At 41.9% G+C, this 25,317-nt stretch overlaps 1 protein-coding gene across 7 annotated transcripts in view; it reads left to right on the top strand.

The window, feature by feature from the left end:
- Positions 1-1,028: 1,028 nt before the first annotated feature.
- Positions 1,029-25,317, top strand: part of LOC146425412 (nipped-B-like protein) — a 163,505-nt gene continuing 139,216 nt past the window's right edge. For all 7 annotated transcript variants that reach the window (XM_085041553.1, XM_085041551.1, XM_085041552.1 and 4 more), the window contains exon 1: positions 1,029-1,573. The gene's annotated coding sequence lies outside the window, so the exon portion shown is untranslated. The remainder of the gene's footprint in view (positions 1,574-25,317) is intronic.

Here is a 25,317-nt window from a genome sequence, read left to right as displayed (position 1 = left end):
GGGCTTCCTCTAAAAATCAAAGGACTTTTGTCCAAATACTGATGAACAAAACGACATAAGTAGGAAATTACATAGTTAATTCATCAGATAGAAATGCTATTAAGCCGTTCTGTGATTGTTCCCAGTTTTACCTGTACAGAAAAAAACCCAGAAAATCTTTCAGACTAGGACATTCTCTTTCACCAAACACTCCTTCACAACCCGCAATTAAAATATTTCCAGTAAGCCTGGTGGTGGCAGAGAGCATCAGCCTCTAGCAAAGGGCCCTTCATCCAAACACCAGCATTCCCCCCCGTGCTCGTCCAAAAAGGTTGTTTTTATAAGCTACTCCACTTCGGTACGTCCATTTGTAAATTCCTCATCCCGGCAACGCTTTCAGCATCGGGTGTTTCAGTTCCTGCGACGCGGCCTATTTACACCCACACAGACGAACACGAGAGGGAACGGTAACTCCAGGAAGCGTCTCAGGTCTGACACATCTCATCCGCGGGGGCAGGGAGGTAAAGAAGGACGGGACTGCCACTTTTGTGAGTTCATTCTAAGACGCCTCTTTAAGCCCGCCTCCTAGGAGTTGTTATTTTGCAGTCCTCCTTCCTATCATCCTTAAGGAAGGCAAAAATAAAACCCAAAACGTGTTTTTTTTCAACGGTCACTCCATCACAAATCACTGGCTGCCTTCCTCTCAGCGCAGGCCTAAGCACAAATTCCGGTCTTCTTCACCAGATGGGGAGAGAAGAAAGGAACTGAGGCAGTAGTTGAAGGGGTGGGGAAGGGGAGAGACAGTTACGCAGCGGAGACCCAGTTGTGCCCGCTGCTGCTAGGCGAGGTAGGCAGAGGGAACCACTCCAACTGTAGCAGAGCTGGGAAGGGAGCGGCGTGGAGCAGCTCAGTAACGGCAGCGGAAGCGACGCTAGTTGAGTGAGTAAGAAAGGGGAAGTTGTTGGTGTTTGGCGCCGGTGGAGGGAGTCTTTCCTGCAGCTGCACTTCCGGTCGGCATTTTGTTCTGAGAGGGAGCGAGAGACACACACAGAGGATCCTATCCTTTCCTTTTCTTTTCTTTTCCCCTCTCCTCCCTCTCCTCCTCTTCTTCTTCCTTTTCCTCCTTCCCCCCCCCCCGCCCCCCCGCCCCCCCGGTACCGACTCACGGCTTACTCCGCTCAGGCTGTTCCCTCCCCCATCCTCCTGCACTCGCATGTACAGAGGGAGCAGCGGCCCCTTGGCAGCTGCCCTGCCCTGCCCTCCCCTCCCCCCTACCCCGCGGCTTGCAATGTGTCTCGGAACCGGTTTGGTTCGGCCCGTGTTGACGCTGTGAAGCAGGCTCGGGGAAAAAGGGATTTGTCTTGGCCGCTCACCCCCTGGCTCTACATGTTCGCTGCACTGAGGAGGAGACGGAAGAAGAGACAGCCCCCCTCCCGGCCCGGATTATTGTTGTTATATTATCTCCCATCCTCCTCCTGCTCCGCGGTGGCGGCGGCCGCGGCCTAGCAGCGGCCACAGCTCCTCTGAGGAGGGAGGGGGCGGATTTCTCTCCCTCTCTCGGATTCTTGTTGGATTCGGACGCCGATTTGCTCAGGTAAACCCCCTTCATCTCCCCTTCCTCTCTCTGCCCTTTCCAGCAGAGGGCCGTGCCTCCCGGCCCAGCGGCCCAGCACTGCCGGGAGCAGAGGGGATTACCTTCTATCCGGGATAGAGGGGAGTAAGTGGTGACCGGAGGTGTTTATTTAGCAACCCCCCTTCCTGCTCGGTTGGGTCTGGGGGAGGAGATTAGTTCTTCCCGGGCTGCCGGGAGGCTCAGGCCCGGCGGAGGGCGGACGCCTGTCGGCCAGCGCCTTTACTCCAGCTCGGGGATTAGAAAGGCGAAGCGGTTTCTCAGTAACAGGCCTCAATCCGGAGAGGAGCAGGAGGAGGAGGAAGCAATACAACAAGTCACAAATGTGCACTGATCCTTTGCCATATTTACAACTTCTGGAGTCGGGGGCGAAGTAAGTGGAGGAATAGGGAAAGAGAGACAATGTAAATACCCAGGAACAAAAATACTAGCTCTCTTTGCTATTATCTTCTCTTTTTAACCAACTCTGTTCTGAACATTCAAAACTTCGAAGGCACATGGATTTATAATGTATAGAGGTTTAATTTCTAAATAATATGGCAATTGATTAGTGTGTTAATCACTGACTATATTTATAGCATAAAACTAGCGCTTGTGGCATGATTGACACAACACGGAGGCCTGTAGACCTAGAAAATACAGATAGACAAGCATATTGTGTCAGGTACTCCACAAAATCTCAATGTGCATGTGCTGTATACGTTACAGGAATACGTATTAAATGCAGATGAAATACTATTTTATACTCTTGAAAAACAGAAAATGGGAGAGGGGTCATGTGTAGAGTGCTATGTTTATGACGTTTCAGGGGTCAAGGTGAAGATGAGATCTTAGTCTAAGTATTTGAGAATCAATAGTACATTTAATTAGGTGAAAATGAGGAACGTTTAAAAAGTGTCATAATATCTTGTCAGGCCGTATTCCTTTGAGATCCTGAGGTCATTATTGGCTGTTTGTGTCCATGATGTTTAAGTATGTAATTAGTTGTCATTTTAACAAGTCAGATGTGTTTTGTAAATGACGATTAAGTGTCACGTCTTTATAAATGGTAGGTAATTTAGAGTAAGGTAAATCTTGGACTTACTGTGTGGTAGAGTTCAGAGTGTTATTAAAAGTTGAGGTAGATGTAAAATAAACACTCTGTGAACTAATAAAAATACTCAAACAAAAATTACATAATTGAGGGAAATTTTAAAATACCAAGTTTCATCTTTCATAGAGAAAAGAAATTTGTAAATGGCAAACAAGTATCAACATTACAGAATTTGTCTATTTTTCAGTAGTGTTTTTAGTTGTTCAGACAGATCTTGTAATAATAAGTGGTGATGAATTTCTGGTATATTGTGTTTAGAGTCTTATAAACTCTGTTATTGTGACTTTGAGTGCCTTGATACTTCTCTAAAAGGGTGAAGTGAATATAGCTGTCACGTAGAAGGTGTGTTTTTAATGCTGTAAATCTGTGTAGTGTAGTCAGTAGCGTGTCCGTGATTTGTATTGGTTAGGGAGCAGTTTGAATTTTAAAAAGCCTGAAGATCCTGCTCGGCCCAAATCCCTCCCTCCTTCCTCCCTTCCTCCCTTCCTCCCTTCCTCCCTTCCTCCCTTCCTCCCTTCCTCCCTTCCTCCCTCCCTTCCTCCCTTCCTTCCTCCCTTCCTCCCTTCCTCCCTCCCTCCCTCCCTCCCTCCCACTGATCTCCCATTCCTGTCTTTGTGCTGCCTGGTCCTGTTAGACACTGTTTGCAACAGGGTCTCAGGCCTATGTGTGTGGAAAGGAACCATTTACACTTTGAAAAAGCAGCTTTTTAATTTTAAATTTTGTGAATTGCAGAGGGAGCCATTAGTCATCTCTAACTGCCCCTATCTCTGTGTGTAGCTGCATTGCTGTTTTCTTTTGGTCCGTGGTAAGCATAGAGGTCGAGTGTAACTGCTTTACAGGAAAGAAAGTAGTTGTAGTTTTTGGGTAGTTTCATCATCAAGAAGGGACATGAGCTCATTTGTTTATTTTGTCCAGCCTTCATTTTAATAAAAATGGGTTTTCTAAGCCATTGTTTGAACTTTTCTGACTTATTTAAAGAGGCTTGCTTTAAATATATTTAAGAGCAGGAAATAAGCTACTGTAGTTATATAGTTCCTGTCAAGTTTATCTTGCCTGGGTTGTGTTTATGATGTACTTTTTTTTCTTAAATCAGAAAACATGCACTTTTCTGGTATGAAAAATAGGTGTATTTACAGAGGGAAACTTAAGGTGATGCCTATTTGTAATGAGGTTTTTTTTTTTTTATTTGTTCTGAGACATATGTGGTTAATCCTGAATTAGTTGCACCATCACAGTTTATGTAGTTGTAAATTTCTTTGTCATAAAAATATATTTAGCATACAAAAATACTTAATGTGGGAATGTTTATAAGATGACATTTTTTTTTTTGTTTAGATGGTATTTTTAGCACATTTAAGAGTGTGTGTGTATGGGAAGCAAGAGCTGTCACTTTCATACTCCTTTTGTCCTAGTGTTAGCAGTTTAAACTGGTCCACTGTTTATCACAAGAGCTAACTGGTTAAGGAGGATGTAGTTATTTTATTCATGTTATGGAAATACAAAATTAATTACTCTTGAGGTGTTAGTTGTAGCAATTATTTCAATTGAAAGAGGAAAATATTTTCTTCCTGTTCTTTTTATTTTGTGCTTTTGACTACCTTGTAAATTTTGAATGTTTCCTGTGTACAGGTTTTATTTCTACTTTTTTAATGCTTCCTTTTGACGCTGTTTTTATACTTCTTTTTTTCAAATAATTTTTAATGTTTTGATTTAGGAGAAACAGAACAGCATTAGAGAAGCAAAATTATACCTCTAAATAGTGAAAAAAGTAAACATTGAAGAACTTTTTTTCATGTTAAACTAAGTTGGGAAGAATTAAAGAAAACTTTTTTTTATTGCTTTTAGTATGTGTATCAGTTGGTTCTAAGTGGTTTTCCAGTTGGAGATCTCAAAATTCTTTAAATGATTAGTTATTTTCATTTTTCAGATTATTTCTCTGTCTTGATTTGAAGCACTTTATTTCTTGAAGGAGTGTGTATGTGTAGACAGGCAATGCATTTTAAAGGAGTAGTTAAAAAATGCTGGGCTGCAGTCAGGGACTCTGATAAGGAAACAGCAGACTAAAATTTCAGAAACAAACTTAATCCAGCTCCCTTCCCCATACACTGGGCTTTTAACTATATTACTGTATTTCCCCCTTACCCTTCTGGTCACAATTCAATGCTTCATACAGTGCATGGGAAATCATAGCTGACTGGTATACTGTTATAACCCAGTTGATATATTTGTTTTTCTTTGTGCAGCCTACTGCTTTACCTGCTGTATGCCATCCAAATAGTTCATGAATGCTGAAGTGTTTCAATCTATGAATTTGTAGGAATTATCTCAAAATACATATCTGCATTTCACAAACATTAGAGTTTTTTTTGCACATCTGTTAAATATTTTAATTTTACAGATGGAAGACTGAAACTGAGTCAAATAACAAGTTAACGTGATTTATAAGCAATTTTCAATTTGACATGCTTTATTCTTGAGATTTGTAGAGTTACTTTACAGCATTTAGGAAGTTCATAGCATTGTTTTCTTTGACTTTGTGGTTGTGAGTGCCCCGCATTTTCAACATATCAAGCTTATTGTTTCTTGTGATGGATATCTAAGAAATATAGAATGGGTTTTTGCCAATGGCCTTAAAACATCTATTCAGTTTCAGATGTCTTGATCATGCCAAGAGCTGGACAAGAATAGATTTTCTGTCCTGAAAAATTAAAAAGAATGATCTTCCATATTGTGAAGAAACCATAATCTCTTAAAGTTTATCAGTAAGAACAGAGACAAGAACTAGATAACCCAAATCCCACAAGTAATTAAATGGTGTGCCTGCAATATTGAAGGCGATTAATTTCCAGCAGGAACTAGCAACCCTGGAGAGTATCCTAAGCATTGGTTATTGGCTGTTAGGAAAAATACTCTGCCTCTTAAATAATTGTTGTAGTTGGTGTAAACTGGTTGAATGGAAACCTCTGCAGCCTAGTGGTCAGACCATTTCATTCTGATGTCAGTTTGTTGTCCAGCAGCTGTATGGCTCTGTTAGGAAAGCAAGACTGTTCACAGGTATAGTAAGCATCTTCCTAACCAGAACATTGCTTTTGGGACATAGGAAGTTCAAGTTCAAATGTCTGATCTATATCAGACAGAGAGGTTGTTGAGCTTTTCTTCCACCATATGTCTTTTTATGTTGTTATCATATGCTCCAGGCATGACCCAGAGGCTGTGGGTATATTATGGAACAGGTAGGATTTGTATTTATTTCTTTCCTTGTGATAGAATTTTTTTTTTTAAGAAGAGTTGGTTTTTTACAAATTGTCAGTTTCCGGCAAAAGATCTCTTGGATAGGAAACTTTTTAAATTTGATTTGATCTATTAACCATATTATTGAAATTCCTTAGTAAAAAAATGTAATGTCCGGAAGAAAGCATCTTTTGTGTAACTCTGATTTGTTTAATGTATAAGTCATGTGCCATATATGAGGCAGGGATCCTGTGAATAACAAAAACAATATATGATCATTGAAAGAATGACTATTATAATACACAAGGGACTGAATTGTAGGCGTAAGTAACAATAATTTTCACATTTCTTAAGACTTGAGTGCTTGGTTTTATAGTTCTGACCTTTTTTTCTCTTTTTTTAAATAATGTAATTTATCAAGCTTCTTGAATGTAAACACATCTTTGATAGGGGTTGCACTATATCTCGTGTTTGAGCTAACAATCTCTCCTCTGTGTTGACCAGGCACTCAGAAAGGATTAGGTAACGAGTACTTTGTTTTTGAAATTTTATTTTCAGATTTTAGGTTTTGATACTGTTCCACTGTCTTTGTGTTATTTTCCATTCAATTATGTTGCTTCCTCTTTTTCTCCAGATATGCTTTCTGGATATTAATTATAGGGGGTGTTGTGGTTTAAGCCCAGCTGGAAATTAAGCCCCACAAAGCTGCTCCCCTCCCCCCACCCCTTCGGGTAAGATATACAAAAGGCAGAAATTCTGAGTTGAGATAAGGACAATTTACTGGAAACAGCAATGAGATAAGAAAGCAAACAGTAACAGCAACAATATTAATAACAAAAGTACACAAAATATACAAAAAGAGGGTGATTTACATCCAAAAAATGCTCATCAAGCCTGAGCTGACCTGATGCCACATGGCCCCCTAGACAAAGAACAAAATTGGCCCCGGACCTTCTGCACGCATGTTTTTCTTCCAAGCCTGACACAATGAAAAACAATGGCTGACAAACCCTCTGGTCAGGACCAGCGTTACCCCACCGCTCCATTCGCTGCTTGCTTCCCTTGGAAAAGGAACAGAAGTGCTACAGCCCCTCTGCACGCCACATTTTTCTTCCCCCCGAAGTCACACCCCTTTCTTCTTGGAAGTAATAATCCTTTACTTCTGCCCCCTAGCAATGATGCGAGTGGTATAGAATAACCCAGACACGCCTACACGGTTCCAGGCTTCCCCAGTCCTTGGCCAAAACTAGGACGGGGGAAAATTTAGAGATCCCTCATTGGATGCCGCATACAGCAACTACCTTTGCATGTGTAAAAAAAATAAGCTGAAACATTCTTTTTGCAGTCTAAAAGCTGGTAAAATTTTGATAAGACTATAATAAGACTGTGGTGAGAACTCATGGACAGTGCCTTGTGCAGATCTAAAATCAGTTTAACTTTGATTTTTAATTTTTTTCCTGAGGAGAAAATGAAAAATCTGCATTGTGATTTGTCTGTTAAACTCCTAGTTCAAAGTGAGACTATTGGGTTTTTGTTTATTTGTTTGTTTGTTTTTACTACAGTACATGCTAGGTGTTGTTTTTTTTTTAATAAAGGGAAGTTATTTTTTTTTCTACTAGTATTCCCAGTGATGATTTATTATTCCTGGCAGGTTCCTTAAAAACTGTTATTGAGGCATAATCTGTAATATAGAAAAATTTCAGTATATCCTATGAAAATTTGGCAGTTTTAAGCAATTCCTAGTGTCGGGGTTTGACCCTGACTAAATGCCAGGCACCTCGACTCTCTCTTGCTGCAAGAAAAAAACCTGCAAAAATACACACCAATCTCGTGAGTCAAATGAGATAGGACACTGGTAGGAGGACGCACGGAAGAAAAAGGGCAGACAGGCTCCAAGCTTAAAGTTGCAAAAAGTGATTTAATTACCCAACAGAGTTGGAGGATAAATGCAAGGCAAAAATAAACTTTTCATACACTATTTTGTTCACTCACCCCTTCTTACAAACCCATTTTATTCACCCCCTTTCCTCTTTTTAACCAACAAGCCCGGGTAGGGAGGCAGGGTGTGGGGTATTTTCTCAGTCCACAGAGTAGGTCCATAAATCTATTCATCACCACAATTCTTCTACTACAAATACTCTTTATCTCTACTTATCTCTCTCTCTTTCTTTCAGGCAGTTTCTCTGCTCTCACCCCCTCCCTCTTAAGAAGCAGTCTCTCCGTTCACCCCCCTTCCCTCTTTCCTCTTTCCAAACCAGCAACACAGACAGGGGGCAGGGTGAGGGGTGCTCTCTGGTCAGTCCAATCGGGGAGAGGGGTTCTCTACTTAGCCATGGGGTCCCTCCCACGAGAGACAGTCCTCTGGGAACTTCTTTGGCGTGGGTCCAATCTAACGAGCAACATCCCGCCTGAATTCTGCTGCGAGTCCTCCTGTCCATAAGGTGCAGACTCTCCCGAGCTGAGGCCAGGCTGCTTTCATCCCAGGAGCAAGGCCTTTCTCTCCCTTGCAAGGCCTTTGTAGCTTTAACTCTTTCAATGAGACTCCAAACTGGATCACAGCTTTTTCCAGGCATCCACCTGCTCCTCTGGTGTGGGCTGTGGGTGGATTTCTGCATCCTTGTGGACTCCATGGGCTGCAGGGGGACCACCTGCTCCCCCCATGGCCTTCACCCTGGCTAGCAGAGGGTTTTCAGCTCTGGTGCCTGGAGCACCTCCTCCCCCACCTTCTTCACTGACCTTGGTGTCTCCATGTTGTTCTCCCTTCACATATTTTTACCTCCACCTCCTCCTCCTCCAACTACAAAGAAGTGTGTGCCTACCTTGTTTTGAATTTTTCTTAAATATGTTTTCACAGAGGCGTAACCAGCACCTCTAATTGGCCCAAACTTGGCTGGCAGCATGTCCATCACCTTCAGAGCCATCAGAGATTGGCTCTGCTGGACTTGATGTAAAAACTTCCAGAACTTGCACTCAGGACACACAGGAGCCATCTTTGTGCCACTCCCCACCCCTCAGACACCTCCCCAGGCCTACCACAACAGCTTCTGAGGGGTCCAAATTTCTCCCAGATGTCAAAAAATACTTTACTGAAGTTTGGGCCAATCAAAACCACCACACCTAGAATCATCTGTTCTGTTATACTAAACTTTCATAGCATCATAGAATGGCTTGGGTTGGAAGGGACCTTAAAGCTCATCTCATTACAACTGCCTGCCAGGAGCAGGGATACCTTCCACTAGACCAGGTTGCTCCAAGCCCCATCCAACCCAGCCTTGAACACTTCCAGGGATGGGGCAGCCACAGCTTCTCTGGGCAACCTGTGCCAGTGCATCACCACTCCAATAATGAAGAATTTCCTCCCAATATCTCATCTAAACCTCTCCTCTTTATTTGAAGCCATTCCCCCTGGTCCTGTCACTCCATGCCCTTGTAAATAGTCCCTCTCCAGCTTTCTTGTAGGCTCCCTTCAGGCACTGGAAGGTGCTCTAAGTTCTCCCTGGAGCCTTCTCTTCTCCAGGCTGAACAGCCCAAACTCTCTCAGTCTGTCTTCATAGGAGAGGTGCTTCAGCCCTCTGAGCATCTTCATAGCCCTCCTCTGGACTCACTCCAACAGGTCTATGTCCTTATGTTGGGGGCCCCAGACTGGAAGCAGTATTCCACGTGCAGTCTTATAAGAGTGGAGTAGAGGGGCAGAATCATGGAATCATTTATGTTAGAAAAGACCTCTAAGATCATCAAGTCCAACCAATAATCCATCACTGCCAGGTCTGCCACTAAACCATGTCCTCAGCATCCACATCTACATGTCTTTCAAATCCCTCCAGGGATGGTGACTCTACCACTGCCCTGGGCAGCCTGTTCCAGTGCTTGATAACACTTTCTGTGAAGAAATTTTTCCAAATATCCAATCTAAACCTTCCCTAGACCAACTTCAGGCCATTTCCTCTTGTCCTATTGCTCCCTATTGTCCTGGGAGAAGAGCCTGACCCCCACCTGGCTCCACCCTCCTTTCAGGGAGTTGTAGAGAGTGAGAAGGTCTCCCCTGAGCCTCCTGTTCTCCAGGCTAAACACCCCCAGCTCCCTCAGCCACTTATTGGGCTTAAGACCCTTCCTCAGCTCCATTGCCCTTCTCTGGACTTGCTCCAGCACCTTAATGTCTTTCTTGTAGTGAGGGGCCCAGAACTGGACACAGCACTCAAAGTGTGGCCTCACCAGTGCCTAGTAGAGAGGGACAATCACTCTCTTGGTCCTACTGGCCACACTGTTTCTGATCCAAGCCAGGATGCCATTGGCCTTCTTGCCCATCTGGGTACATGCTGGCTCATGTTCAGCTGCTGTTGTTCAGCAACCCCAGGTCCTTTTCTTTTGGGCAGCTTTCCAGCCACTCTGCCCCAGCCTGGAGCTGCAGGGGGTTGTTGTGACCCAAGGGCAGGACCTAGCACTTGGCCTTGTTGAAACTCATATAATTGGCCTTGTCCCATTGCTCCAGCCTGTCCAGATGCCTCTGCAGAGCCTTCCTACCCTCCAGCAAATCCACCCATGGGGGTTATGCTTTCCCTTTTCCAGTCACTGGGAACTTCACTGTATAGCCATAATGCCTCAAATATTATGGATAATGACTTAGCCACTTCCTCTGTCAGTTCCTTCTGGATCCTTGGATGGATCTCATCAGGTCCCGTGGATTTGTGCACCTTTGGGTTCCTTAGATGTTCTCAAACCTGATCTTCTCCTACAGTGGGCGGTTCTTTATTCTCCCAGTTCCTGCCTTCACCTTCTGCAACTTGGGCAGTGTGGCTGGAGCACTTGCTGGTGAAAACTGAGGCAAAAAAGTAATTGAGTACCTCAGCCTTTTACATATTCTGGGTAAGCAGGTCTCCTGTTTCCTTCTGGAAAGGGCCCATATTTCCGTAGTGTTTCTTTTATAGCTAATGTACCTATAGAAGCTTTACTTGTTGCCCTTGATGTCCCTGGCCAGGTTTAATTCTCTCAGGGCTTTGGCTCTCCTAATCTGATCCCTGGATGCTCAATCTCTCTGTCTTTCCCCCAGGCTACTTGTCCCTGCTTCTACCCTCTGTAGGCTTCCTTTCTGTGTTTGAGTTTTTCCAGGAGCTCCTTGTTCATCCATGCAGTTGTCTTCTGGCATTTTTGCCTGACATCCTCTTTATTGGGATGCATCACTCCTGAGCTTGGACGAGGTGATCCTTGAATATTAACCAGCTTTCATGAGCCCCTTATCCCTCCAGAGCTTTATCCTATGGGCCTCTATGAAGGAGCTCCTTGAAGAGACCAAAGTCTGCTCTCCTGAAGTCCAGGGCAGTGAGCTTCCTGTGCACCCTCCTCGCTGCCCCAAGGATCTTGGACTCCACCATTTCATGGTCACTGTAGCCAAGGCTGCTCTTGAGCTTCACATTCCCCACCAGCCTCTCTTTGTTGGCAAGAACAAGGTCCAGCATAGCACCTCTCCTTGTTGGGTCCTCTGTCACTTGGAGGAAGAAGTTGTCATCAACACATTCCTGGAACCTCCTGGATTGCCTGTACCCTGCTGTGTTGTCCCTCCAGCAGATGTTTGGGTGGTTGAAGCCTCCCATGAGCACCAATGCTTGTGAATATGAGGCTGCTCCTATCTGTCTGTAGAGGGCCTCATTGGCTCAGTCTTTCTGGTCAGATGGCCTGTAGCACACCCCCACTATAAAATCACCTGTCCCTGTCCTCCCTTTAATCCTGACCCATAAGCTCTTGGTCAGCTCCTCATCCATCTCCAGGCAGAGCTCCATGCATTCCAGATGGTCATTGACATAGGGGGCAACACTGCGTCCTCGTCTTCCCTGTCTGTCCTTCCTGATACAGGCTAAAGAGCCTGTATCCTTCCATTCCAGCACTCCAGTCATAGGAGTCATCCCACCATGTTTCCATGATGCCAGTAAGATCGTAGGCATGTGCACGTCTCTCATTCCTCCTGTTTATTCCCCATGCTGCGTGTGTTTGCATAGGGATGTTTAAGTTGGGCCCCTGATGAAGCTGGCTTACTGGCTGGAGTGCCTGGAATTCCTTGGTGTTGTCCTTCAGCTGCTCTCCTGCTGACCTGTGATCCCTCTCCAGGCTCTAGGCATCTCTTGCTGGCATTAAACTGGTATGAGTGCGATGGATTAAGGTTCCCCTCAATGTAGTTTAGTTTTAAAAATGATCCTATAGAAACAGCATCAGATATCAAAGAGATTAAATTTGCTGTACAGAACTTAGAGGTTTTATTAGTAAAATGATATTCACCTTGGTAGAATTCAGTTTAATTTCATGTGCATGGTTATGACATAAATATTCTGTAAATCAAGTTATGTACAGGTTCATTAGTGAAGTTGTTTTGTCAAATAATGCTTTAAAATCATACTTCTGCAGATGTATTCCCTTCAGTGGGTTTAAATAGGTATAATTACTTGAAAATTATCTATATCAACATATTTGCTTCCTGAAGTAAGTTAGAACTTCAGTTGGACTTTCAATAAGTTTGTCCCTAAATCTTAGGGTATTAAAATATAATAAAATATTTATTCACTGAAATCTATTATAAATTGGTGCACACAAGACTATTTAAGTAGCATTTTTGTTTTTCTTTTAATAGTATATAATCTTTTTGTAGAATAGATTCACCTTGTGAAGACCTAATTGCTTAGCATTGTTCTTGTGGTTGATTATGATAAAACCCGAATTGTTGTTAATCATTTTATGAATCTTTGTGAGTTAAAGATGTTTTTATTTTTGGGGGATGGGGTGGGTTGTGGCTCAGAGTGCTCATTGCAAAGATGTAGTGGTAGGCTTCCACTTGTGATTTGTTTGCATTAACTTTCTGTATTCTGAACATAGTTTAATACATTCAGTGCTCATGTAGCTTACATATTCCTCAACAGTATGTTAATGTAGTTGTTAATTAGCTTCAGATAATGGGAGAGAATTTTTATAATTATCTGTGTGGAAGGCATATAGATACTTTTTCACAGAAAAGGACAGAATTGTGTTTGAAAACTTGCCTTAATATCCTTTAGAAATAAGAATCGCCTACTCAACATCCAATGTCTTAGAAGATGTGGAAATGGATGTTTGCTGTCAGTAAACATTAGGGATAATTAGAATTGGGAGGAGCTCAAGTTCTTTGTAACGTGAGCCTGGAAAACAAACGTAAATTAATATTTATATCTGAGACAAATTTATACTAACAGCAATACTCTATATAGTACTAAACTGCTATTTCATGTTATTCTATATTATCATGTGTACCAAAGCATGCAGTCATGTCAAATGTATGGTCTGTGAAGGCCACTTGCAGTTTTGCAAGCTTTAATTTATGGTTTCCCATGGCAACTGTTAAAAACAGAAAAACAGTTATGAATCGAGAATTGTCCCTGGATCATGTCCTGTGAGTTTAATGTGAAGAGTTTAATTTTTTTGAAGTTTAATTTTTTGTTAGAAGATAAACAGCCTGTTCTCACAAGAACAGATCTTTTCCTTGATACTCTCAGTTGTGTGTTTTATCACAGAGGTTGGTGGTAAGTTATTACACTATTGGAAAACGGGAAAGGAACTCAATAGTTTGAAAGCCTGGGTGAATCGCTAGCAAAAGACAGTATCCCTACCCATGTAGGTGCCTCAGTGTCAAATGAAAAAAGGAAAGATGAGGAACTGAGAACTAGCTACTCCTTATTTCTACTTGAGTGTATATGTTAATTTTGATGCAAGTTTAAGGTAGTTGAGGCTTGGTCCATTTAAACCATTTCTGTTCTCTGTTTAAATGGCATGTGAATGAAACTAGAAGGATATCATGCTTCATTTTTAATGCTTCTGTATTGCCAGAAGATTCCCATAAATATGCGTAGTCTCTGGGATTCCTTTGTACTAAAGTAATTTCCAGTTTGGGAAAAAAGAAAATTGATTCTATACTTCTACAATAGCAAAGCTATAGATAACTGAGAATCTTTTCCAAAAGTAGCCTGTGACTTGTGAAATAATGGTAATGTTTCACACTAGAAAGATTGAGCTACCTCTCTAAAGGGTGGGTGTATATCACTTGCATCCCAGGGAAGACTGCAAAGATCAACTTTAGTTTTCCCTCGCAGGTGCTGCTCTACATATATATAGAAATGCTGTGCTCCATATCTTACTTTGTACGTACTTATTTTCATTTGTCAGTGAGTGATGGTAGGCAAGCAACTATAACTGTATTTTTCTCATAACAGGATGACCTGAAATACATAACACTTATTTTGGGATATTTTTAAATGTTTAATTTTTAAGTAATTAAAAGATATAGTGATGATAATCTCATTTCAGTGGGGCTTTAATGGGTTTTTTAAACATATGTAAAACTCTGTGACACTTAAAATGTAAATGATCTGCATTTAAAAATCCATCCCCTTGCTAGAAAAAAATGGATACTTCATTGCAAATTGTTGCAGTTGAACAAATTATGAAAATAAAGTGCTCAACATGCAATTGTGTAAATTCTATTAAAACTAAAAAAATAAGCATTACTGAGTAATCTAGTCTTCAGTTTATTTATTAGATTTATCTGCATGGTCAATTGTGGCTGTCCATGTATCTGTACCATATGGGCCATAGTTCACGTTTGCCTTAGCAACAGCCAGGATAATAGTGCTGTCTGAATACTGTAGTAGAAAGCTTTGTATTAAAGCCTCAGAGAAACTGAAGGCTATAATTAGCCTTTTCTTTCACAGTAGTGAGCTTTAGATCCTTAAGAAAAGAAGATGGTAGTCATTTAGAGTCAAGTGCCCAGAGAATAAAGTACATAAAAGGTAAGCAGAACATCTGTAGGTTGAATACAGAGATGGAAGGATTCAGTGTGGATTGTTGTGGTGTGATCCTGTGAGGACTGATCTAACTTTATGGAGCAGTTCTTGGGCCTTCACCAAATGCCCATAACATAGCTTGGCAATTCAGTTAGTAACTTGGAACTGTGTGGCCTAAGACTTGCTTCTTTTTTATTTTAGCATATCAGTTTAGAATTGAGATGTATTTATAGGATGCATGTGGGTTTTTATTAATAAAATGGTATCTGCAGCCCATACAAATAAAGAAAATTCACAAATATGAAAATGCAGTTTTTGTGTTTTAGTCATTAATTGATGACCAACTTTCTCACATTGGAAGGTGTGACTCATAAATCATGAAAAAATATTTGTGATATATTAATGAATAGCAAAGTAGTAGCAGTGCATTTATCCTCTCAGATTTTACCAGTCACTTATACAAGGAAGCAATTTTAAGACAACTTTTTTCTTTTATTATGTAGTTTGTTGCCATATTTTTTGTCAACCTCATTATCTCCTTGCTTTTGTGAGAGCTTATATATGTGATATAATTTCAATATGCTTTCCAAAAAGGCCATATGAACACTTCATCAAGTGAAGTGAGAAACAGGTTTAACTAAACTAAAATAAGCTGTCCTTACAATGAGACTTATATTTCTGCTTTTTTTGGATGTTATTTTTAATATTCTACTTAAAAATGGTTTTTATCCTTTTTCATTAATAAAATTTTACTCATCCCTCCCCCTCCCTCAATTTTGAAATCGGCTGTTTAATCACTAACTCACATAAGGCAATGAAGAAGCCACATCATGAAAGACCTCTCTGGAGGGGGGGGGGGAATTAAATTCTTGTTCTGTTTTACTCCAGAGCATTGACAGAAGAGGTTGGTTGAGTGGAGTATGAATCAGGCTGTCTTTCTCTGGTTTGTGTGTTATAACAGATTAGCAAATGAGAGCTTTGCAAGTGTGTGAAGTGAACAAGATGGAAAGACTTTAGTCCTTTTCTCACCTTGCAAAATATGAACAGACATATTTCAGCTTAGGTGAGGTGGGCAAGTTTGTGGGAGAAAACTTGATTTCTGAGGAGGCATGTTTGATGATTTGCAATAATTACATAGTTTGTTTTACAGTATTGCATTTTTTAAATTAAAAATATTTAAAAATTATTTAGGAATACTGACTTTCAAAGTCTGTTACTAAAATAGGTCTTGAGAAATGCTTTAGCTGATTGGAAGATATTAACTATTATGATGATTAGAGAGATAGAGCCCTTCTGCTATGAAAACAGCCTGAGAGAGTTGGGGCTGTTCAGCCTGGAGAAGAGAAGGCTCCAGGGAGAACTTAGAGCACCTTTCAGTGCCTGAAGGGGGCTGAAAAGAAAGCTGGAGAGGGACTATTTACAAGGGCATGGAGTGACAAGACAAGGGAGAATGGTTTTATACTGAAAGAGTAGAGGTTTCGATTAGATATTAGGAGGAAATCCTTGGCTGTGAGGGTGGTGAGACCCTGGCACAGGTTGCCCAGAGAAGCTGTGGCTGTCCCATCCCTGGAAGTGTTCAAGGCCAGGTTGGATGGGGCTTGGAGCAACCTGGTCTAGTGGAAGGTATCCCTGCCCCCGGCAGGGGGATTGGAATGAGATGGTCCTGAAGGTCCCTTCCAACCCAAGTCATTCTATGATTCTATGAAATTTTAGTATAATAGAACAGATAGGATAGGTCTGCAAGGATCTTTTTGTTTCACTACATGTCTTATTTCCTTGAATTTTGGGGAAGTATGGAGCTGGGTTTGTTTAGTCTGGAGAAAAGGAGGCTCAGGGGGACCTCATTACTCTCTACAACTCCCTGCCAGCAGGTTGTAGTGAGGTGGGGCTGGTATCTTCTGCCAAGCCTACAGTGAGAGGACCAGAGGAAGTGGCCTTAAGCTGAGACAGGGAAGATTCAGATTAGATATCAGAACAATGTTTTCCCTGTTCAGGCATTGGAATAGGTTGCCCAGGGAGGTGGTGGAGTCACCATCCCTGGAGGTGTTTTAGAGGTGTCTGGATCTGGCGCTGTGTGATGTGATTTAGTGGTTACAGTGGTAGTGCTGGGTAGACAGTTGGACTTAATGATCTTACAAGTCTCTTCCAACCTTGATGTTTCTATGATTCTAGTCTATCATTAACATATATGAATATGTTGTCTTGTTTGATTACTTGTGTTTACTTATAGTAATAATGTAAATAGCGTGAATCTTCTCTCTGTAGGGTATTTTGTATGGTTTTCAATGATATTCTACTCCACAGCAAAATAAAAACAACACATGGACTCTCTGATCCAATTTCCAGAAAAGTTATGTCCGAAAAAATATTTAGATTGACATTTGAAAACAACATAGTGATATTGGTGGAAGAAAATACATTCTCATTTAAGGTCTAGCATACTTTGATTTTAACTAATGTTTCATTTTAGAAACATTTTAATGGTGTAAAGCTGAAACACCTTAGTTCTGTTATTTTGAAATAAAGTCTGTTTAAATGGAAACATTTTCTAAGCTATGTCCAGTTTGACAATTGACAGTTTTCAGTGAAACTTTCTAATTTAAAAAATTTCTCATTCAGTTTAATGAACATCCATCTGAGGGTGAGGATCTACATAAATCCTTTCTCTCTAGCCATTAATGGTGAGGGAAGTAGAATTTTTTACCAGTGTCCTTCCCTTGTACTTTATTTATAAGGGCCTTATATGCTGTAATGTAATTTGAATAATGTTCCTAAATTTCTGGCTATCAAATGATTTTTCTTTTGTACATATATAAGATACTAGCCATTATATCTCTTACAGATCTTGCATGTGCTTCTTGTCTTATCTGTTATTTTATAGCTCCTATCACAGTCCACTTCAGAGAGCCTTAGACAGCTTTGATCTCATGGATTATTTTAAATTTTGCTAAATAAGCAGATATACTAAGAAGATGGCTAGGACTTCTGGAGGAGGTTCAGTCATCTTGGCTCTAATGTGGATTTTTTTGGATATTCCTTTAGCAAACAGAAATTCTCTGTTTACCAGATGTGAATTTAGAAAATGCAAGACAGAGGGTTAAGATGCCTATAGTTCAGTTTGTCACCTCTTACCCATAACCCTATTTACTGTGCTTTTTTTGGTCAGGTTTGTATGATGGCAGTGGTCACATAGTTGTACAGCTTCCTATCTTCAAGACTGCTACCCCTAAACTTCCTTAAGCTTAAAAAAATACTATATGTACAGTGATTATATCAAGGCCAGCTAGGGAAATTATGGCAGTCAGCAAAGTATAGCTTTATAGCTGAATTTTCTAATTTCTTGTACTGTAAAATTGGCAGTTTAGTTATAAAAATTTGTCAGCATAATACTTGGAGAGCATAAAACCTGTTAATATAAGCTTTTGTGAATACTGTGTCATGGTTTAACCCCAGCTGGCAACTAAGCACCCCAACTGCTTTTCCCCCCCTCTTTGGTGTGATAGGGGAGGATTGGAAGGGTAAAAGTGAGAAAGAAACTCATGGGTTAAGATAAAAAGTTTATTTTTTTTTTAAGTAAGGAAAAGGGGGGGGGAAGCCCCAAAACCAGAAAGGAAAGTAAAACCCAAGGAAAACAAGTGATGCAAATGAAATAAATTGCTTGCCACCAACTGACTGATGCCCAGCCAGTCCCTGAGTAGCAGCCCTGCAACAACCTCCCCCCTAGTTTTATTGCTGAACATGATGTCACAGGTTCTGGAATATCCCTTTGGTCAGTTGGGGTCACCTGTCCTGGCTGTGTCCCCTCCCAACCTCCTACACACCCCCAGCTCCCTCCCCAGCATGGCCGTATGAGGAGCAGAAAAGGCCTTGGCTCAGTGCAAGCTCAGCAATAACAAAAACATTTCTATTATCAACCCCGTGTTTAGCACAAACCCAAACACAGAACCACAGCAGCTACTATGAAGAAGTCAAAGTCTATCCCAGCTAAACCCAGCACAACATGAAATTATCTGTTTTCAGAGTATAGGTCTTTATTAGGAGTGACCATGCTTAATCATTCTAATTTGTTGAATATTTACTTTGTTTAGTCAGTTTGTTTACTGAAACAATAATGCTTTCTCCACAACAGGTAGAGCAGAAGTTTTGAAATTTATTAAAATTCTATAGATATAGTTTATTCAACACTGTTGAATTCTGGTGAGAAATATTTGATATACAGGGCCATGATCTTCTGACTCTCTAGAAGTGGAAAGTAAGGAAAATGCTTTTCTTTGATTAATAAAATCTCTCTATCAAGTTTTATTTACTTTTTGTGGTAAGAACCCTCCTTAACACTGTAGTTTAATTTATATCTATGAAAAGGACAGTCTTTAAAAAGTAGATTAAAAATCTGTGATAGTGCTGCTGTACATAATCATGATGTATTGACCGAAGAGTCCATTCTGGGTTATATATTTCTCCCTTTGATGCCTAAAATGCTGGTAAAAATGAGACACAGACACCGCAGTATAGGAAAAAGGGTATTACCTTGGTTTAATATGATCCCAGGTGCACCATCATCAAAGGTGGTACCATGACCAAAAAAAGGACCCTGGGTACAATGTGTATACAATTTTATGGACCTCACCAATTAGCATACCTATCTAAAATTCCCCAATAAGAAACCTAACAAATGAAGTAATTGCCCCCTTATTCTAATTACCTCCCCCCCAAAAAGGCTACAACTTAGTTTACTAAACATGTTCCATAGATGAGGCTCCCTTCAAGGTTGGTGTCTCATGTTCCTGAAATTGTGGGGATGTTTTGTCTTCTCCAAAGAATTCTGAACTAGGCTAGAGTACAAGGGTTATAAACATGTGGGCTAAGATACAGGGAGTGAAAAGTACAGGAATGGGAAAGGGTAAAAAGTATATAAAATGGGTATAAAAAGAGTATAAAGAGAAAAGACAAAAAACCATCAGGTATCATTTCCCCCCTTTTTTAGAGACTAACAAGACTTTACCTTGTCTAGTCTCTAAACTACATTACACTATTTACAGCACTAGTTTACATAACTAGCTATACTAAAAATAATAACTACAATTACAACTATAATAAATGTTTCTCTTACCCAGGCCCAGTCTGGTAACCATGAAGTGAGGGCGTGGAAGATAGGTCAAATTTTCAGGTGTAATTTTTGGACTCACTTCATACAGAATTTGAATCCCTTTCCAAACTTCTTCCAAAACTTTTTTAATTTTAAATGGCCAGTTATCACATCCATCTAGAGGTGGTAACTGGGTGCAGGTGCAGCAATTGCTCATATTAAGAGCTCTGGATATTTTTTGGATCACAGTGTTGTGTAACTTTTGGCTGAGCCTTGAGTCATGGTTACCAATTGGGCAAACAACAGACATGTAAAGAACAATTTAAACTACATCATTTTGATTTGCATCAGTCTCTGTTTTGATGGTCTCAGGGGCAGAAGCTTTCTTCATTTTGGAGTAGTGGATTCATGATCTTTTCTCAGCAACCTTTCTTAGAAGTGAGGGTGGTCAGCAAAACTTGGAATGGTCCCTTCCACTTAGCTTGGAAGGGGTTGCTGGTCCACCATTTGATGTAGACCCAGTTTCCAGGCTGAAACAGGTTAGCAGGGGTGTCCAATCCTATAGCTTTGGACAGCATGACAAATCTCTGGAGCTTCTGCAAAATGGAGCTTAAGGCTGTTAAGTATTTCTGTAAATCAATTTTTCTCCTCATGTAAATTTTTCCCGGAATGTGTGGAACCTGATATGGTTTGCCATATAGGCTTCCATAGGGACTTATATTGTCCCTCCACCTTGGTTGTATGTGGACCCTCAGTAAGGCTATAGGCAAAGCCTGAACCCATGTCATAGATGTTTCTTGACAGATCTTACCAATCTGGGCTTTGAGGGTTCCATTCATACATTCAACCTTGCTACTTGCTTGGGGCCTGTATGATGTGTGCAGGTCCCAAGTAAGTCCCAGAACCCTGCTAACTTCCCCGATCACTGTTGCAACAAAATGTGGTTTCCTATCTGATGACATTCCCAAAGGAACCCCAAAGCCCGGAATTACATGGTCGAGCAAGGCTTTCACCACCTTCCCCACTGCACCGGTGCGACAGGGATAAGCTCCAGGCCATTCATTGAACACATCAACCAATACCTGTACATATTCATATCCTTCCTTACGTGATATTTCAGTAAAATTTATTTGCCAGTAATCTCCTGGGAGATGCCCTGCCTTGGTCGCTCCTAACACTACTCTCTTACTTGTGACAGGGTTCTTTTTGCAACAGGTTTCACACTTGCTTGTTATAGATTGCACAATATCAGTTCTTCTTCTTCTTATCACTACTTTTTTCAGATGTTTTAAAAGGTTTTCTGTTCCCCAGTGTGTACTCTCATGTTCCTTCTGTGCTATGTCTCGAAGGATCAGGGGTGGGACTACAACCTGGCCTATCAGTGTAACAGGCCACTCACCTTCTTAATTTCAGCCTTAAGAAATTTAATTAACTTTTGGTCACTCTGATCATATATTGGAGCAAACCCTGTTAGATCTACTTCTTTCTGTGGCACTACTGCAAAAATGCCTTTTTCTGCTATCCCTCTTGCTATTTTGTCAGCAAAGCAATTTCCTACTTCAGGAGTTGTCTTCCTCTTTTGATGACTTCTGCAATGAAGGACAGCTACTTCTGTAGGCTTCCAGGTGCTCTGCAGGAGCGCAAGGGTTTGTTTTGCATGCTTGATGCCATTACCTTGAGCAGTCAGCAGGCCACATTCTTCCCAGATAGCTCTGTGGGCATGAACAACACTGAAGGCATATTTGGAATCAGTCCATATGTTTACCTCCTTTCCCTTGCTCAGTTCTAGAGCTCTGGTCAGTGTGATCAGTTCCCAATCTGGCTTCTTCAGAGGCACATCCTTCAGGTCTGGTCTGCTGGAATAGGTCTCCTCCCTTGTCTGCAAACAGTCATGCTCAGGCAGGTCATTAAGTAATGTGGATGACAAAAACATTGCAGGGTTTACAACAGATATTGTTTTTAGGGTGACATCGTGTCCCCCCTTTTGCGCCAGCCCAGAGATCACGGTGTGGGGTACATACACGACAATGCGCTGCCCAAGGGTGAATTTATGAGCCTCCTGTATTAGGATGACAGTGGCTGCAATGGCTTTCAGAGACCCAGACCACCCTTGGCTAACATTGTCTAGTTGTTTTGAGAAAGAGGCCACAGCTCTTTGCTGATTCCCAAGGTGCTGTGCCAGTACTTCTAGAGTAACATTCTGCTGCTCATATGTAAAAAGTCCAAAGGTTTTAGTTATGTCTGGCAGCTCTAGAGCTGGAGCAGGTATTAAGGAATGTTTTAGTTGTTTAAATTCAGCCTTTGCTTTCTCTGTCCAGTTGATGGTTCCTTTCTCACCTGCCTTAAGAGCTTTATATAAGGTTTTTTTCTTGTCTTCTCCAGTCCTCTAGTTCTTTTGACAGCTGATGTTTAAATATAGTTGGGCTATTCTTGAACCCTTGGAGTATCTCTGCCCAGGTGAGCTGAGTCTCTCCTCCTGTCTCAGGATTTTCCCACTCAGATGTAAAGAGTTCTTGACTACTTTTCCTTATAGAAATCCAGGAAAAGGCATCTTTGAGATTTAAAACTGTGAACCTCTCTAGTTCATTTGTCAGTGTGGTCTGAAAAATGTAGGGGTTTGGCACAACTGAATCTATGTCTTCTATGTCCTCTGTGGTTTTGTTAATTGCTTTTAAATCTTTCACTAATTTGTAACTTTTACTATCATCCTTCTTTACTGGCATAATGGATTTTCTCAGTTCAAATTTTAAAGGTTGAAAGAAAGGCCGTGTTTCACTTATCCCTGTGGCACTGGTTACTTTTACAATACCTCGACTCAGTTTCCTCTCAGCTTGCCCCAAAGGTGCTTCTAGGACAGCCTCTTTCTTTCTTGGTTCATCTCTTTTAGATCTGGTGTATTCAGTTACTGGATTAGCAGCCCCTATAGCCTCCCGGGTTACCTTCCCCCTCTCCTTCCCGGTAAGCCCGCTGGCTGCTGTGGTCACAGCTCCAGTCCCGGTCTCCTCCTCCTCGGAGCTATCTGCACTGAATTCATCTGGCTGGATTTTAGTCGCAGTTATTTTTCTCTCAGCTCTGTCACTGACTGCGCGGCAAAGCGGCTGCTGCCCCCCGTCCCCCCCTTTCTTGCCTGGGAGGGGTCAGGTACAGCAGCAGGTGCACTTCCCTCCCCTCCTGGACCTGCCTCCGCTGCCCCCCTGCCTCCGCCCTCAGTGCGGCGGGCGGGCGGTAACCAGCCCGGCCCTGCTTCTCTCCTTTCTCCGCCCTCAGGGCGGCCCGGGGAGGGTGACAGCGGAGGGGGAGGTAGCCACCCATCCCCCATCCCTAGCCCTACCGTGGCAGGGAGGAGGGGAGCCGGCGGTGGCCACCGATCCCCCACCCCCAGTGCCATATCGGCCCGGGGCAGGGAGGGGGGCTGCCGGCAGCGGCGGCGGCGGAGGACAGAGCCAGCCTCCCGCCACCTCCGGTCCGGCTGGCTCCTGTAGCGACAAGGGGTAAGATACTCTTTCTCGCAAGGCAGGCAGTCTTTTTTCATTTGTTTGTACACCTCCTCTTGATTCAAGAATATAGAAAACAACTCTGCATACCTTAACTCATCAAACCTGCCCTGGACCCGAAGCTTTACCAATAGTTTTGTGATTAATTGGTCCTCTAAACTACCTAGATTGGGCCATTTCTCTCCCCCCTCCAGTTCCAACACAGGCCACACCCACAACGAGAGCCTAGTTAATTCCTCCGTGTACAGGGGGATGTTTTTCCCCATTAGGTCGTGCCAGTTTTTTAAGATCAGACCCAGTGGGGAATCTTGTGGGATTTTTGGGTTAGCAGAAGATGCACCACCCATGTTTCGTTTAAAAACAGAAAAGAAACAGCTGGAAAGAAAGCACTTAGCCTGAAGACTGGCACAAGAAACGAACCCGCGGTTCCCACGCCCCAGCAGAGTAAAGAAAGCAAGCTTAAAACAGCACACGCTCGCAAATTAAACCCGTGGCGAGATTCGAACCACCACCCTTCGGTATTCGAACCCACACCCCCAACCCGTGGGCCACAGCTCTCTTTGAGCTACAACCCCCTGTGAGCCACTGCGTGGCTCGCTGTGAGTAATAACGAAGAGCGTCCCCTTCTCCTCACAGCCCCCTGCGGGAGCAGAGTAGGTTGTGAAAACCCCTCCTTTATGGCCCCTCTGGCCACCCTCCCGCCCAGATGGAGATCTCCCCCAGATACTAGCTAGCAATAAAACCGTAAAAAACCCTTTTGATCTCACCTCTCCTGCTGTGTTTCTGTGGTAGGTTTTTCGGAAATTCCCTGCTTTTCGCAATCTCGGACCGCCGCTTCCCTCCCGTAGTGCCAGCAAGGGGGGGGGTACAGCGGGGTGTTTCTCGCTCCAAAATCAGAACTCGGGGTCCCCTCTTCTCCTGGCTGGCTTGCCAGAACGCGTTGTACCCAGGGTCCTTTTTTGTCATCGTGGTACCACCTTTGACGATGGTGCACCTGGGATCATATTAAACCAAGGTAATACCCTTTTCCCTATACTGCAGTGTCTGCGTCTCATTTTTACCAGCATTTTAGGCATCACCTTCCCTTGTTTCATGTTTGAAGTGGAAAATGTAGAGGTTTATGCTTGTTTGTTTTAAATCATGTTACCAAATAGGTTGTCAAATGCAAGAGTTTAACTGATAAAAACACTGGTGGAATCTGAAATCCTCTAATGATTTTCTAGTTTTACAATGTTTCTTCTCTTAAACCTCATTTTGATATTGCTCATCCAGCCACACCTGTAATTACAGCTTTAATTTGCCTAAACTAAAATAGTTGTTAATTTAGGTACTGTTACTGGGGAGGTGTTACTGGCCAGAAATTTTCTTGATAGACTTCATAGTATTAATCCTGCTTGTGTTATCTGAGTGTGTGTCTATATATTACTAAAGAACTGACAAATGTATAATTTGAAAAACCAGGCAGATAAAAAAACCCCACTGGCAGGCAGGTGAGCTGTGACTTTAACAAAAAAATGTCCCTTCTAATTCCTAAAAAAGAGTCTTTCAGAATATTTAATTATTTTAGTATAATGTTAGTTGCCTTTCAGTCTATTTTTTAAAACTGTGGAGGACATGTCTTGGTGCACTGGAAATTACTTTTTTTTTTTCTTTTGTCATGAGGGTTCCTCTGTCTAACTGACTGTATTAAACCACTGAGGCAGATAGTACAAGACCAGACTTTAATATTAACAGCAATCTACATAACTGTTCTTTGTACTTCAAGTTACCTGTGCAGTATATTTTCTTAGCTTTTGAAGTTCCTAGCTTGAAGAGCAAGTGGTTAAAACATGGTAGGATGGTGTGGTTAACTACCATAATACCACTACCACATGGTAGTGGTATTATAAAAGAAAACAACCCAGAGCCTTGCAACTTTCAAAGTTTCCAGCACCTATGAGCAGAGAGTATTCTGTACCCTTTATCTATCTAGTCAGGTATCATACATATCTTGTGCCTTATGACTCTTG

This window comes from Lichenostomus cassidix, chromosome W, assembly GCF_008360975.1.
Source record: "Lichenostomus cassidix isolate B80296 chromosome W, HeHo_3.0, whole genome shotgun sequence".
Classification (NCBI taxonomy): domain Eukaryota; kingdom Metazoa; phylum Chordata; class Aves; order Passeriformes; family Meliphagidae; genus Lichenostomus; species Lichenostomus cassidix.
This window is presented reverse-complemented; position numbering and strand designations above follow the sequence as displayed.